The sequence below is a fragment of the Dendrobates tinctorius genome, unplaced genomic scaffold (genome assembly GCF_039654945.1).
Source record: "Dendrobates tinctorius isolate UK_male_01 unplaced genomic scaffold, ASM3965494v1 ptg000129l, whole genome shotgun sequence".
Lineage (NCBI taxonomy): Eukaryota > Metazoa > Chordata > Amphibia > Anura > Dendrobatidae > Dendrobates > Dendrobates tinctorius.
Genome location: NW_027361797.1, coordinates 38,893,988 through 38,909,906, shown reverse-complemented (window position 1 = coordinate 38,909,906; position 15,919 = coordinate 38,893,988). Strand labels below are relative to the sequence as shown.

General features: G+C 44.1%; 1 protein-coding gene across 2 annotated transcripts in view; it reads left to right on the top strand.

Moving 5' to 3' along the window:
* Positions 1-875: 875 nt before the first annotated feature.
* LOC141047749 (uncharacterized) overlaps positions 876-15,919 on the top strand; it is a 107,887-nt gene continuing 92,843 nt past the window's right edge. Inside the window, exon 1 of one of the 2 annotated variants that reach the window (XM_073543013.1) lies at positions 876-1,108. The gene's annotated coding sequence lies outside the window, so the exon portion shown is untranslated. Of the gene's footprint in view, positions 1,109-2,660; positions 2,735-15,919 lie in introns of those variants that run through there. The other variant, XM_073543014.1, reaches the window with a different exon arrangement.

The following is a 15,919-nucleotide window of genomic DNA, read 5'->3' as shown; positions in this document are numbered from 1 at the left end:
CAGCATACAAATCTGGCATCTGAACACTCATAGATAGGAATGGAGTTGTTGCATCAAACATATTCCAACAGAAAGCTAACATTTCTTAAAGGGAATCTGTCACCCTTTTTTCGAATATGAGCTGCCGGCACCGACATCAGGGGCTTATCTACAGCATTCTGTTGATAAGCCCCTGATGTCGGTGCCGGCAGCTCATATTCGAAAAAAGGGGTGACAGATTCCCTTTAAAATGAACCATGCATGGATCTTACAGGACTTGTCTAAACCTTTGGATATCTACACAACTATACTAGCTGCACCCAGCCAGTCTTCAACTCTATTTGCCATATGTTTCATTTCGGTACCCCTCCCCAACTAGAAAAAATAAAAAACTGTTGGCTTCCTCCTCCATCTCCTTCACCTACACGTCCACTTCATCCTCTAGTTGGACTTTTGTCAGAGACGGGGATCTCTCCTCACTCAGGAGAGTGACTAAGCCACTTTGTAGGTTAATGACCGGGCCTCATTTTTTAAATCTGACCACTGTCACTTTATGAGGTAGTAACTATGGAACACTTCAGCGGATCCTGCTGATTCTGAGAGTGTTTTTTGTAACATATTGTCTTTCATGGTAGTGGCAAAATTTCTTCAAAATGACTTGCGTTTATTTGTGAAAAAAATTTGGCGAAAATTTTGAAAATTTCACAATTTTTAAACTTTTGATTTTTATGCCCTTAAAACAGAGAGTTATGTCACACAAAAAAAATAACATTTCCCCACATCTCCTGAAAGGCTGACATTCTCAAATAGACAAGTAGATGGCGATGGAACCTCACTTCTGCCACTGCTTACAGGTGGAGGCCGCTCTTTTGAAGACCCAGCCTCCAAAGAGGGAAAACTTTTCAATCCAACAGTAGTAGCAGCTCAAATAGCCGTGTCCGCCATTACTTGTCTCCTGTCTGGTCTAACGTCTCCTGGCCGCTGTACTGAAGGTGCTGACCAGCACTCACTAAAGGGCTCCGGCTCGATCTGCTTGGAGAATCCACACATCTGCCTCAACTCTTGTCTTTCCGGACCTTGGCTCCTGCAGACTTCCTTCTCCCTTCGCTCGGTTGTGCTCTGGAAACAGGTAGGTAAGGAAGCACTGTGCCTGTTCTCACAAGAGATAGATGAGAGTCAGGGGCTGGCTGGCAAATTTTAGCCTGGGGGGCAAGCAGACAGTGGTGGCCCATGAGTAGAGGCTCATCCTTAGCATGTTTTCCTCCCGATGCTTCATAGGCTGTGTTCACATAACTGTACTGTTTGTCGGAGTGCTGCCCGTGAAAAAAAAATGGCAGCACTCAGACTAGTTCTGATGAGCGTTTGTACGGGTGAGGTGTAGTACATCTATGATTACGTATTAATATTTTTAAGCAGAATATATGTTTATAGAGGTGTAGTAAAGCAAGGTACGTTGTGCTTTTCTAAACTCCTAAAGAAACATAGCCCTGCAGAAAAAGTGCAGGAAAACTATATATATTTGTACCGTGATAGCCAGTAGATAGAAAAATATTAAGCTTTGAGAGTCCTCAGTGGTTGATACCTTTTAATCTAAAGGCCCCGTCACACTAAGCTATCTCGGTAGCGAGATCGCTGCTGAGTCACAACTTTTGTGACGTAACAGCGATCTCACCAGCGAGATCGCTATGTATGACAGCGATCAGCGACCGGCCCCCCTGCCGGTATCGCTGATCGCTGGAAGAAACCTCTGGACATTTCTTTGGTCGCTGGTCTCCCGCTGGCCAGCACGCATCGCTGTGTGTGACAGGTGGGAGACCAGCGATCAGGTGTAAAAAATAATAAAAAAAATAAAAAATATTGTTATTCTCACCTTCCGACGTCCCGTTCAGCCATCCTGCCTTTCTCCACGCTCCGGTCCCAGTGATCCTTTGCACGAATGACCACGAGACTTTGTTATCCCACGAGACCATGACGTCTCACGGTCATTCTCGCAAAGGATCACTGGGACCGGAGCGTGGAGAGAGGCAGGATGGCTGAACGGGACGTCGGAAGGTGAGAATAACTATATTTTTTATTTTGATTCTATTTTTTACAGGGATGGCCAGCGATGCCGAGCTGTCTGTGTGAAAGCTCACCAGCGATCACATAACGACTTACCAGCGATCCTGACGCATTGATATTGGTGTCGGGATCGCTGGTAAGTCGCTTAGTGTGACGGGGCCTTAACTGAAAAGATGGCAACAAGTAGCAAGCATGAGAGACTACTCGGGTCTCTTCATCAGGCATAGAATAACACACAATCTGAGGAGTCACATATTTATACACAGCAGGACACTGGAATAATGCAATAGATAAGACAAGTGAGAGAGGCAGAAGTCTCATTAGGGGAGGGGGAGAAACAGTTGTGGCTGTAACTATTGGAACAGTTCATAGATAAAGAGATTGAACATTGTATTGTCCTGTGATTGAGGTCTTGTCAGTTATTGTGATGCTTCTAAATCAGACCTGGGCAAAGTGCAGCCCGTGGACTGAGACAGCCGTGGGGCCGCACCATGCCCACCCACTGGCTCTCTCCGTTGTCTCTCTAGGCGCAGTCAGTATTGGTGGAGGAGGGGCCTCCGGCCACTTCCTCCACCAATCAGCGTGTGAAACAGCTGACACGATGATGTCATTTCATAGCGTCAGCTGTGTACCGCCGGAGAGTCAACACTCCAGAGGCAGAGAGAGGAGCAGAGCGCCAAGGAAAGGGACCGAGGTGAGTATGAATTCTTTTTTTTTTCATGTGTATGAACATAGGGATTCTATGGGGGTGACATGCAGCACATGGGGTATCTATGGGGTTGTCGTGCAGAACATGGGAAGGCTATGACGGTGACATGTAGCACATGGGGATTCTATGGGGGTGACATGCTGCACATGGGGATTCTATGGGGGTGACATGCTGTACATGGGGAGGCTACACTCCGGAGGCAGAGAGAGGAGCAGAGCGCCAGGGAACTTGACCGAGGCGAGTATGTGTTCTTTTTTTCTCATGTGTATGAACATGGAGATTCTATGGGGTTCTCATGCAGAACACGGGAAGGCTATGAGGTTGACATGCAGCACATGGGGATTCTATGGGGTGACATGCAGCACATGGGGTTTCTATGGGTTTGTCGTGCAGAACATGGGAAGTCTATGGGGTGACATGCAGCACATGGGGAGGCTATGGGTGTGACATGCTGCACATGGGGAGGCTATGGGAGTGACATGCAGCACATGGGGTGACATGCTGCACATGGTGAGTCTATGGGGGCCTCATGCTGTATATGGGGGAGGCTGTGTGGGGCTCATGCTGTAAATGGGGAGGCTGTGTGGGGCTCATGCATTATATAGGGAGACTGTGTTGGGCTCATGCAGTATATGGGGAGGCTGTGTGTGGCTCATGCAGTATACATAGGGAGGCTGTGTGGGGCTAATGAAATATATAGGGAGGCTGTGTGGGGCTCATGCAGTATATGGGGAGGCTGTGGGGGCCTCATGCAGTATATGGGGAGGCTGTGTGGGGTTTCATTCAGTATGTGGAGAAACTGTGTGAGCCTCATGCTGTATATAGGGAGGCTGCGTTTGGCTCATACTCTGTATATATGGAAGCTGTGTGTGGCTCATGCAGTATATAGGAAGGCTGTGTTGGGCTCATGCTGTATATGGAAAGGCTCTGTGGGGCTCATGCAGTGTATAGGGAGGCTCTGTGGGGCTCATGCAGTGTATAGGGAGGCTCTGTGGGGCTCATGCAGTGTATAGGGAGGCTCTGTGTGGCTCATGCAGTATATATAGGGAGGCTCTGTATGGCTCATGCAGTATATATAGGAAGGCTGTGTGGGGCTCATGCAGTATATATCGGGAGGCTGTGTGGGACTCATGCAGTGTATATAGGGAGGCTGTGTGGGGCTAATGAAATATATAGGGAGGCTGTGTGGGGCTCATGCAGTATATGGGGAGGCTGTGGGGGCCTCATGCAGTATATGGGGAGGCTGTGTGGGGCTTCATTCAGTATGTGGAGAAACTGTGGGGCTCATGCAATATGTATAAGGAGGCTGTGTGGGGCTCATGCATTAAATATAGGGAGGCTGTGTGGGGCTCATGCAGTATATAGGGAGGCTGTGGGGGCCTCATGCAGTTTATGGGGAGGCTGTGTGGGTCTTCATTCAGTATGTGGAGAAACTGTGGGGCTCATGCAGTATGTATAAGGAGGCTGTGTGGGGCTCATGCAGTATATAGGGAAGCTGTGTGGGGTTCATGCAGAATATAAGGAGTTGTGTGATGCTCATGCTGTATATAAGGGGCTGTGGGGTTCATACGATATACAGAAGGGGCTGAACTTGGGTTCAAAAATATATTGGGGTGTCAGCATACTTAATTTCTGCTCAATATTAAGTGATACAATTAATATTAATAAATTAATTTTGAATAGAATTAATTTAAAGCTATTGGTTCAGCCCTCCACAACAGTCATGGTCTCTCATGTGACCCTTCGGGAAAATTAATTACCCACCCCTGTTCTAAATGGTCTGAGGAGCACATTCCTTAGTTAATGTAGAAAGACATAAATTCACGCGACAGATTCATTACTGCACTGAGTGTGTCAAAGATTGTCATAAATTTATGCTCATACCATACAGATTCGGCCTTCCCAAACCCTATCTGATGACAAATGCACTAGCAGGATGCAGTAGGCCTCCACTAATAAAGGCAAGGATAAGCACAGGTGCAAGCTACTGATAAAAACAGCCAACCCCACACCTACCAGATTATGGAGGGGTTGGCTACCTTGTAGAAAAAAATTGCACACTAATAGGGCTTGGATAGGACGCCAGTCACCCAGGTAAGTGTGATGCAAAGTGTCTGACTTGCAGCCTATTAATGATGCCCATAGTATTATCAGGCGGGCTGCCTAGCACTATAATATGCACCACACAGGGACAGACGCCTCAATGAACCAAGCCAGCAAAAAGAGTCCTAGCTCCATCCTGCAAAAAATGATATGATAAAAATTGCAAAAAATAAATGCATATGATAAATACATTAAATGAGTTATTGCTTTATTTTTTGGCCAAAATAGATAATCTCGCAACCCAAATCAAGGGTCCTCGTGCTTGCGAGTCCTAACACTAATATCAAAAACAGCTATTAGTGTACAATTTTTTTCTACTAGGCAGCCAACCCCTCCATAATCTGGTAGGTGTGTGGTTGACTGTTTTTATCAGTATACTCAAACCCTTAATTGTAATGAAGAAGGGGGACAGAAGAGATCCATACAAATTATTATTTTTATTTAAATATAAAAATTAAAAACAAAAAGAAATTACCGATAAAAAAGCAGAATGCCTCACATGAAAGAACGAGTCAGCTTACACAAAAATAGACCAGAATAGGATTAAATGTATAAAAGCCATATAAGGGAGAGGTGTTAATAAGACACCTATCCATTACTAATCCTAGAGTTATTCAAGGGTTAAATAAACACACTCAATAAGAACAAAGTATTTTAATGAAAGAATACACCACACAAAGTGTCTAAATCTTTATTATACCCCTAATCTCATATCGACGCCATTGTTCTCCCGTAAAAAAATTCTAAAATAATAAACCAACAATATCCATACCTGTCCAGAGATCAGTCACGTCCCATGGCGCAGAATCCCCCTTCAAGTGATCCCATTTTGAAAATTATATTGCTGTCAAACATGTGGATATTACATGTGGTTTAGGCACAGTGAGGGGCTCATTTGGATTTGGGAGTGCTGAATTCGACAAATTTCTTTTGGAGGGTGAGGAGCCATTTTGCTTTCCCAGATCCTTTGTGGTACTAGTAACGTGGAAGTCCCCTATATTTCCATTGACAGACTACGGACCTGAGTGGTGACTTTTTTTGGGGGGATTGAGATGAAACTTTATTGGGAACATTTTACATAACGTTTGGTATCACATTAATCCGGGGCTCTTAAGGACATGAAATTGATATTTAATTGATATGTAATTATGAAGATATACAATTCATAGACGCTGGCATATGAATCATGGCAAAATGGATGCTTTGCTGAGTATGTATTTAAAATGGAGTGCTCATGTGTTCTTTAATGTATGCCTGCCAATGTGTTAACCTTCAGTAGACTTTGACACATTTAATCTACTGAGCTTATCAAGAACAAATGGAAACTGTTCTTGTACTAGTTAGTTATTAGTAGACACACCTGCCAGTTCTATCCAGAATCAACAACCCTTAACGATAAGGCAATGAAATAATATGTTGAAAGGCACCGTGCTTTCTCTATAAATACTCTGCATTTTAGCCAATAAAATCAGAAATCATTTGACACAACTGCATTGTTCTGTCTGGTGTATTTCTCCGTGCACGTAAAACATCCCCCTACGATCTGGCCACAGACAATTAAGAGGAGTCACACCTTAGTGTGACAACGTGAGCACTACACTGAGCACTTACTATGGGGTTTCCATCTAAATCTCCAAGTGATGTGTTTCAGATGAAACCCCCAAGGGATTCAATCACTATAATGACGCAGCAGTGTTACTCTGGACTCCTTCTGGCCTCTGTTTAGCGGAGTTCTTTTTTGCATGCCTAAAAAGACGGACACCGCCGGATCATAGGCCAGACAGTGTCTCCATCTGCCTCATTATAGAGAATCTTCTGTTGTGGGTTCCATCTGAATTGCATATTTCAGAGAATAAACACGGAAACCCCGGTGTAAGTGCTCAGCGCAGAGGATAAATGTGAGCCGAGCCTTACAGTGATCTTTGGGAGGTGGAATGAACAAATCAACAGCAGGTGAAGAATTGGGTTTATTTATTTTTTACGTCATTCCTCATGCAGTATAAGTGATAAGACGACTTTTATTCTTTGGGTCGGTGTGATGACAGCTATACCAGATTTATATCAGGTTTTTATGTTTGGCTGATGTCACACATAAAAGATGCTTTTTATTGCAAAAACTAGTTTTTCGTCACCATATTTTGAGAGCTATCATTTTTCCACATTTAGGTGGAAAACAGTCATGTGGGGGCTTGTTTTTTACAGGATGAATTAATGTTTTTATTGGTACCAATAATGGTATTGGTATTTTCAGTCAAATGATAGTTTTTGATCGCTTTCTATTCCGATTTTTGTGTAGGCAGAATGAACAAATCACAGCGATTCAGGAATTGATTTTGGAGCTTTTTTTATGCAATTTACAATCTGGTAAATCTAGTAAATTTGATAAGTCAGCTGTATTCTTCGGGTGAGCGATACCACATTTATATAGACTTTTTATGTTTTGACAATTACACACTTTTATAGGGAAAATAATTATTTTTGCATGGCTTTATTATGAGAGCTATAACTTTTTTATTTATCTGCTGATGAAACTGTGTGATGGCTTGTTTTTTGCGGGACAAGATGACAATTTGAGCTATACATTTATATTTATATTTGGCTTTCTGATCACGCTTGATTCCACTTTTTTTCAGCAGTATGATGATAAAGCATACTTTTTTGTGTTTTTTATGGCGTTCACTGAAGGTGTTAACTAATATGACAATTTATAGATCGGGTTGTTCTGGATGATACCAAACATGCACTTATTTGTTTATTTTATTTTTTTACATAAAAATGTGTATTTATTAGTGTAATTTTTTTATTATTTTGACATTTTTATACATATTTTTAAACTTTTTTTTTTAACTTTTTTACTTAGTCTCATTATGGGACTTTCACAGGTATAATGCACTGCACCAGCTTGGTGATCTGGGGGGTCATCATGATGTAAACCCACGGCTGCCAGGGGGTAGCTTGTGCGGCCACTCCAGCACTCACTGTGCTGGAGGCTGTTTCATCACCCATATGCTGTTCACTTTGGGGACCCAATTGACTGTAGACAGAGGCTGGAATCAACTTTTACAACTCGGCTTTATTCTCTTCAGGGCACAGCACATTCAATACAGCAACAGGACTCTTTACTTGGTAACAGCAATACATCTTCATCTACAGCAGTATGTCACTTCTTCCTTCACTTCACACATATGCACCACACAGGCAAGCTGACACGTCACACGGAGCACGATGAACACAGAACACTTCCCTTCTTGCAGAGCCCGACTTCAGCTCATGAAGGTACCCGACTTATCCGTTACAGCTCACCCCCTAAAGGCACTGTTTCTCCTGTTCATATCGTGGATTCACAGCTCACTAAACTCTCCACAATGCTTCAGTACTCAGGCTATGTGCCCACGGTGCGTGTTAAAACGCACACCAAAAACCGGACTCCTTCCCAGAAATCGCGCGTTTTTTTCCTGCGATTTCACCGCGATTTTACCGCGATTATGATCGCGATTTTGCCGTGATTTTCGTGTGCGATATTCAAGCACTTTCCAAGCGATTTGAAGCATCGCTTGGAAAGTGATTGACAGGTTGGTCACACTCATCAAACATAGTGTTTGACGAGTGTGATCAGGTTTTTACTATTGAGGCCGCCTATGCGGCATCAATAGTAAAAGATAGAATGTTAAAATGCTAAAAAAAATAAAAAAATCGGGGTATATTTACCTTCCGGCGTCCCACGCTGCATTCCCGGGCCTCAGCGTTCCCAGTAATGCCTTGCGAGACCTGTGATGACGTAGTCTCGCTTTGCTATAGCGATCTCGCGAGACCGCTAGTCACGTGAGACTACGTCATCACTGGACCGTGCCGCAAGGCATTACTGGGAACGCTTAGGCCGGGAATGCCGCGCGAGACACCGGAAGGTAAATATACCCCGATTTTGTATTTTTTATTCTTTTTTTTTACAGGGGTATGGTACCCAGGGCCTAGAGGACAGTCTCCTCTCCTCCACACTGTGGGTACCAACCACACATGAGACGCTTAACTTCCCGCATGGTGGGCATAGCCACATGCGGGAAGTAAGCGGTTCTCATGCATTCCTATGGGTGCGGAATCACGGCAATTCTTTGCGATTCCACACAAAAGAATGAGCATGCTGCGATTTTTTCCGTGATGCGATTCCGCAGCGGAAAAAAGCGCAGCATTAGCACAGCATGTGCGGAATGCCATAGGAATGCATGGGGGGCGTTCTGTACACGATTTTTAAACGTTTTCGCGCCGAAAATCGCGGCAAAAACGCTTAAAAATCGCTACGTGGGCACACAGCCTCAAGCTGCTACTCCCACAGGTATCCTTCCATTGTAATTCCCTTGCTTGCAATTCTCCAGACACGGGCTGGACTCAATAGACTGGCTTGGGTTGTCACTTCAGCTCTTCCTTGCTAGCTGACTTGACCGATGAGATTCCTTCTTCTGTCTCACTAGCCTTACAGTCCCCAGTCCCTGACTGCAAGGCCTCCAACACCACAACGTGCTGGGTACTGCTGTAGGCACTCCTGTCCTGTGCTGTTCGCTACCCCCAGCTAGTAGTGATGTGTCATTCGTGAACGATCCGATTCAAACAGCCTGCTCCCTGCTGTGAACGAAATTAGCCGACTCTGCAGGGTGAACGAGCCGAGTTTTTTTTTTTTCTTTCTTGGCTGGCACCTGGCAGCAGCTTATTATCAGACCCAGCTTAGTGAAGCCTTACTGTGACTCGTCTGGGGGAAGAGCAGTAAGGAGAGGAGGATGTGTAATTCTGTACTGTGAATAAATGCAGGGGAGTTAATCCTTCAGTCCCTAATATATCGTGCCAGTTCCTCCATGGCATATATGGCATGTGACTATGTGTAGGAGGATGTGTTTGTCATCATCATCATCTGCAATGGCCTGTGTGTTACCTTTAGTCCCAAATAAAGATTTACTTTCCTGGCCCCTCATCCATGGCGTATACATACAGTATATGGTATGTGTAGGAGGAGAGACTCAGCACATTGTTAGGTATATCATCTTCTCATAGTGTTAGGCCAGGTTCACATTGTGCTAATGGCCCTGCGTTCAACGGGATCGTTACATAGCGGCACTAACACTATGTAACAGATGCGTTAGTGCACCCATTGGCCGCAGTGATAATCGGCATGATGCGTTACTTCATGATGCACCCCCAAATGCTGCAGACCGCGTTCAAGGGTACGTCATGAAGTAACGCATCATGCCGATTTTGGATGCATTTGTATGATTGCGGCCAATAGGTGCGTTAGTGCCGTTATGTAACGGATCGCATTGAACGCAGGGCATTAATGCAATGTGAACCTAGCCTGTCAGGACTGAGGAGGATTCAGGACAACACTACAGGGAGGAGGATAGACGACGTCAGTTGTTGCTGCAAAGGGCTCATACTCACTTGTGAGAGACTCGCGTGATTCTCGTGTGAGTCTCTCGCATGGAAACCTGGCACTGCCACCAGCACTCGGACAGGAGCATGCGGCTACATGTACTTCTATGCAGGTGCACTCTCTGGTCCGAGTGCCGACGGCAGTGCCAGGTTTCCATGCGAGAGACTCACACGAATATCACGCATGTCTCTCACAAGTGAGTATGAGCCCTAAGGGCTGGTGTATAATGAGGCCTCACTGTACAGGAGAGACCGGAGCGAGGAGCAGGGGTCTGATCACAAGAGCTGACAATCTGAGGAAGCAGCAATGCTGAATAACAGTCTACACTGCGTCACTAGATCCTTATACAGGGGTATAATGAGGCTCTCTTTTTACAGGCAAAGACCTAGAACGAGGACCGTGGAAAATGTACTTCTATTTTAAAAAAAGAGCCAAAAGAGCCGGCTCTTTATGGTGAGAGGAGCCGAATGAGCCGGATCACCAAAAAGAGCCGAACTTCCCATCACTACCAGCTAGACTAGAAAGATGTATATCTTTGTACCGTATTAGCCAGTAGATAGAAAAATATTCAGAATTGAGAGTCCTCAGTGGTTGATACCTTTTAATGGCTAACTGAAAAGATGGTAACTAGTGTTGAGCGAGACCACCCGATACTTAAAAATATCGTATCGGAATGGATCGATCGGCCGATCTAAAAAAAGTATCGGGTATTGCCGATTCCGATACCAGAAGTCCCTTTCAAGTCTATGGGACTTCCGGTATCGGAATAAGAAAAACCCTTTTTTTCCTTGTACAGCCTCTCTGGGGTCTGTACGGGCCTTTCGGGGGGTCAGTGCTGGCCTGCCGGGGGTCTGTGCCGACTTCCCGGGGGTCTGTGCAGACTGCCGGGGGTCTGTGCCGGCCTGCCGGGGGTCTGTGCCGACTGCCCGGGGGTCTGTGCCGACTGCCCGGGGGTCTGTATCGGCCTGCCGGTGGGCTGTGCCGACTGTCCGGGGGTCTGCAGGCTCCAGGGGTCTGTGCAGGCATCGTCCGATGGGACTACAAGTCCCATCGAGCGATGCCTGCTACTATGACAGTGATTGACACATTAGCCATTGATGGGACAGTAGTAGTCCCATCATCCGGCTAATGTGTTGAATGTAAAAAAAAATACATGCTACATATATACTACATGCATGCAACATGCATACTACATATATACTACATGCATGCAACATACATACTACATATATACAACATGCATACTACATATATACTACATACATACTACATATATACCACATGCATGCAACATGCACACTACATATATACTACATGCATGCAACATACATACTACATACATACTACATATATACCACATGCATGCAACATGCATACTACATATATACTACATGCATGCAACATGCATACTACATATATACTACATGTAACATACATACTACATATATACTACATGCTACATACATGCTACATACATACTACATATATACTACATACATGCATTCAACATGCATACTACATATATACTACATATATACTACATGCATGCAACATACATACATACTACATATATACTACATGCAACATACATACTACATATATACCACATACATGCAACATGCATACTACATATATACCACATGCATGCAACATACATATATACTACATGCAACATACATACAACATATATACTACATGCATTCAACATACATGCATACTACATATATACCACATGCATGCAACATACATATATACTACATGCAACATACATACTACATATATACTAGATGCATGCAACATACATATATACAACATATATACTACATGCAACATATATACTACATATATACTACATGCATGCAACATACATATATACTACATGCAACATACATACTACATATATACTACATGCATGCAACATACATATATACTACATATATACTACATGCAACATACATACTACATATATACCACATGCATGCAACATGCATACTACATATATACTACATGCATGCAACATACATATATACTACATACAATACATACAATACATACATTTAGACATACAGTACATATAACATAGAGTACATACTCACCATCACTTGTCACTTTGATCCCCGAAGCCATTGTCATCTGAGGAATAAATATTAAAATAAAAAAACACCAATATACTTACCCCTGATCCGCAGAAATCCACAAGGGTCCCACGACGATCTTTCGTGGAGAACAGCAGCATCAGCTGATGCTACCGTTCTCTACCAGCTCCAGGAATACAATGATGGGAGGTAGGTATCCTTCCGCACTGTATTCCTCCGCCACTGTAAAAAAAAGTCCCTAGTCTCACTTTATGGCATTGCTGTTTGAGAAATTTCCCACGCAGCAATGCCATAAAGTGAGACTAGGGACTTTTTTTACAGTGGTGGAGGAATACAGTGCGGAAGGATACCTACCTCCCGTCATTGTATTCCTGGAGCTCGTAGAGAACGGTAGCATCAGCTGATGCTGCTGTTCTCCACGCAAGATCGTCGTGGGACCCTCGCGGATTTCTGCGGATCAGGAGTAAGTATATTGGTGTTTTGTTATTTTAATATTTATTTCTCAGACGACAATGGCTTCGGGGGTCAAAGTGATGGTGAGTATGTACTCTATGTTATATGTACTGTATGTCTATATGTATGTATTGTATGAATGTATTGTATGTAGTATATATGTATGTTGCATGTATGTAGTATATATGTAGTATGCATGTTGCATGCATGTAGTATATATGTAGTATGTATGTATGTTGCATGCATGTAGTATATATGTACAGTCATGGCCAAAAGTTTTGAGAATGCTACAAATATTAATTTTTACAAAGTCTGCTGCTTCTGTTTTTCTAATGGCAATTTGCATATACTCCAGAATGTCATAAAGAGTGATCAGCTTAACACCAATTACTTGCAAAGTCAATATTTGCCAAGAAAATGAACTTTAACCCCCAAAACACATTTCAACATCATTGCAGTCCTGCCTTAAAAGGAGCAGCTAACATTGTTTTAGTGATTGTTCAATTAACACAGGTGTGGGTGTTGATGAGGACAGGGCTGGCGATCAATTAGTCATGATTAAGTAAGAATGACACCACTGGACACTTTAAAAGGAGGCTGGTGCTTGGTATCATTGTTTCTCTTCTGTTAACCATGGTTATCTCTAAAGAAACACGTGCAGCCATCACTGCCCTGCACAAAAATGGCCTAACAGGGAAGAGTATCGCAGCTACAAAGATTGCACCTCAGTCAACAATCTATCGCATCATCAAGAACTTCAAGGAGAGAGCTTCCATTGATGCCAAAAAGGCTCCAGGGCGCCCAAGGACCAGCAAGCGCCAGGACCGTATCTTAAAACTGTTTCAGCTGCGGGATCGGACTACCAGCAGTGCCGAGCTTGCTCAGCAATGGCGGCAGGCTGGTGTGAGTGCTTCTGCACGCACTGTGAGGCGGAGACTCTTTAAGCAAGGCCTGGTTTCAAGGAGGGCAGCAAAGAAGCCACTTCTCTCCAGAAAAAACATCAGGGACCGACTGATATTCTGCAAAAGGTACAGGGAGTGGACTGCTGAGGACTGGGGTAAAGTCATTTTCTCTGCTGAATCCCCTTTTCAATTTTTGGGACATCTGGAAAACAGCTTCTTCGGAGAAGAAGAGGTGAGCGCTACCACCAGTCTTGTCTCATACCAACTGTTAAGCATCCTGAAACCATTCATGTGTGGGGTTGCTTCTCAGCCAAGGGAATCGGCTCACTCACAGTGTTGCCTAAAAACACAGCCATGAATAAAGAATGGTACCAGAATGTCCTCCAAGAGCAACTTCTCCCAACCGTCCAAGAGCAGTTTGGCGCCCAACAATGCCTTTTCCAACATGATGGAGCACCTTGCCATAAAGCAAAGGTGATAACTAAATGGCACAGGGAACAAAACATAGAGATTTTGGGTCCATGGCCTGGAAACTCCCCAGATCTTAATCCCATTGAGAACTTGTGGGCAATCCTCAAGAGACGGGTGGACAAACAAAAACCAACAAATTCTGGCAACATGCAAGCATTGATTATGCAAGAATGGACTGCTATCAGTCAGGATTTGGTCCAGAAGTTGGTTGAGAGCATGCCAGGGAGAATTGCTGAGGTCCTGAAGAAGAAGGGTCAACACTGCAAATATTGACTTGCTGTATTAACTCATTCTAACTGTCAATATAACCTTTTGTTACTCATAATAGGATTGCAATTATATTTCTGTATGTGATATAAACATCAGACAAGCACAAATAAAAACCAGAGGCCAGCAGATCATGTGAAAATATAATTTTGGTGTCATTCTCAAAACTTTTGGCCATGACTGTAGTATGTATGTTGCATGCATGTAGTATATATGTTGCATGCATGTAGTATGTATGTTGCATGTAGTATGTATGTATGTTGCATGCATGTAGTATATATGTAGTATGTATGTTGCATGCATGTAGTATATATGTTGCATGCATGTAGTATATATGTAGTTTATATGTATTATGCATGTTGCTTGCATGTAGTATATATGTAGTATGCATGTTGCATGCATGTAGTATATATGTTGCATGCATGTAGTATATATGTTGCATGCATGTAGTATGTATGTTGCATGTAGTATGTATGTATGTTGCATGCATGTAGTATATATGTAGTATGTATGTTGCATGCATGTAGTATATATGTAGTTTATATGTATTATGCATGTTGCTTGCATGTAGTATATATGTAGTATGTATGTTGCATGTAGTATATATGTATGTTGCATGCATGTAGTATATATGTAGTATGTATGTTGCATGCATGTAGTATATATGTAGTTTATATGTATTATGCATGTTGCTTGCATGTAGTATATATGTAGTATGTATGTTGCATGTAGTATATATGCATGTTGCATGCATGTAGTATATATGTAGTATGCATGTAGTATGTATGTTGCATGTATGTATGTAGCATGTAGTATGTATGTAGCATGTATGTAGTAGCATGTATGTAGTATGTATTTTTTTTTTTTTTACATTCGACACATTAGCCGGATGATGGGACTACTACTGTCCCATTATTGGCTAATGTGTCAATCACTGTCATGGTAGCAGGCATCGCCCGATGGGACTTGTAGTCCCATCGGACGATGCCTGCACAGACCCCCGGACAGTCGGCATAGACCACCGGCAGGCCGGCACAGCCCCCCGGCAGGCCGGTACAGACCCCCGGCAGGCCGGTACAGACCCCCGGGCAGTCGGCACAGACCCCCGGAGCCTGCACAGACCCCCGGACAGTCGGCACAGCCCCCCGGCAGGCCGGTACAGACCCCCGGCAGTCCGCATAGACCCCCGGGCAGTCGGCACAGACCCCCGGAGCCTGCACAGATCCCCGGACAGTTGGCACAGACCACCGGCAGGCTGGCACAGCCCCCCGGCAGGCCGGTACAGACCCCCGGCAGTCCGCACAGACCCCCGGACAGCCGGCACAGACCACCGGCAGGCCGGTACAGACCCCCGGACAGTCGGCACAGACCCCCCGGAAGGCCCGAACTGACGGCGCATCATGATGGGCACAGACCGCGCATCATGATGACGTCATTTCGGCAGCCAATCAGAGCCACAACA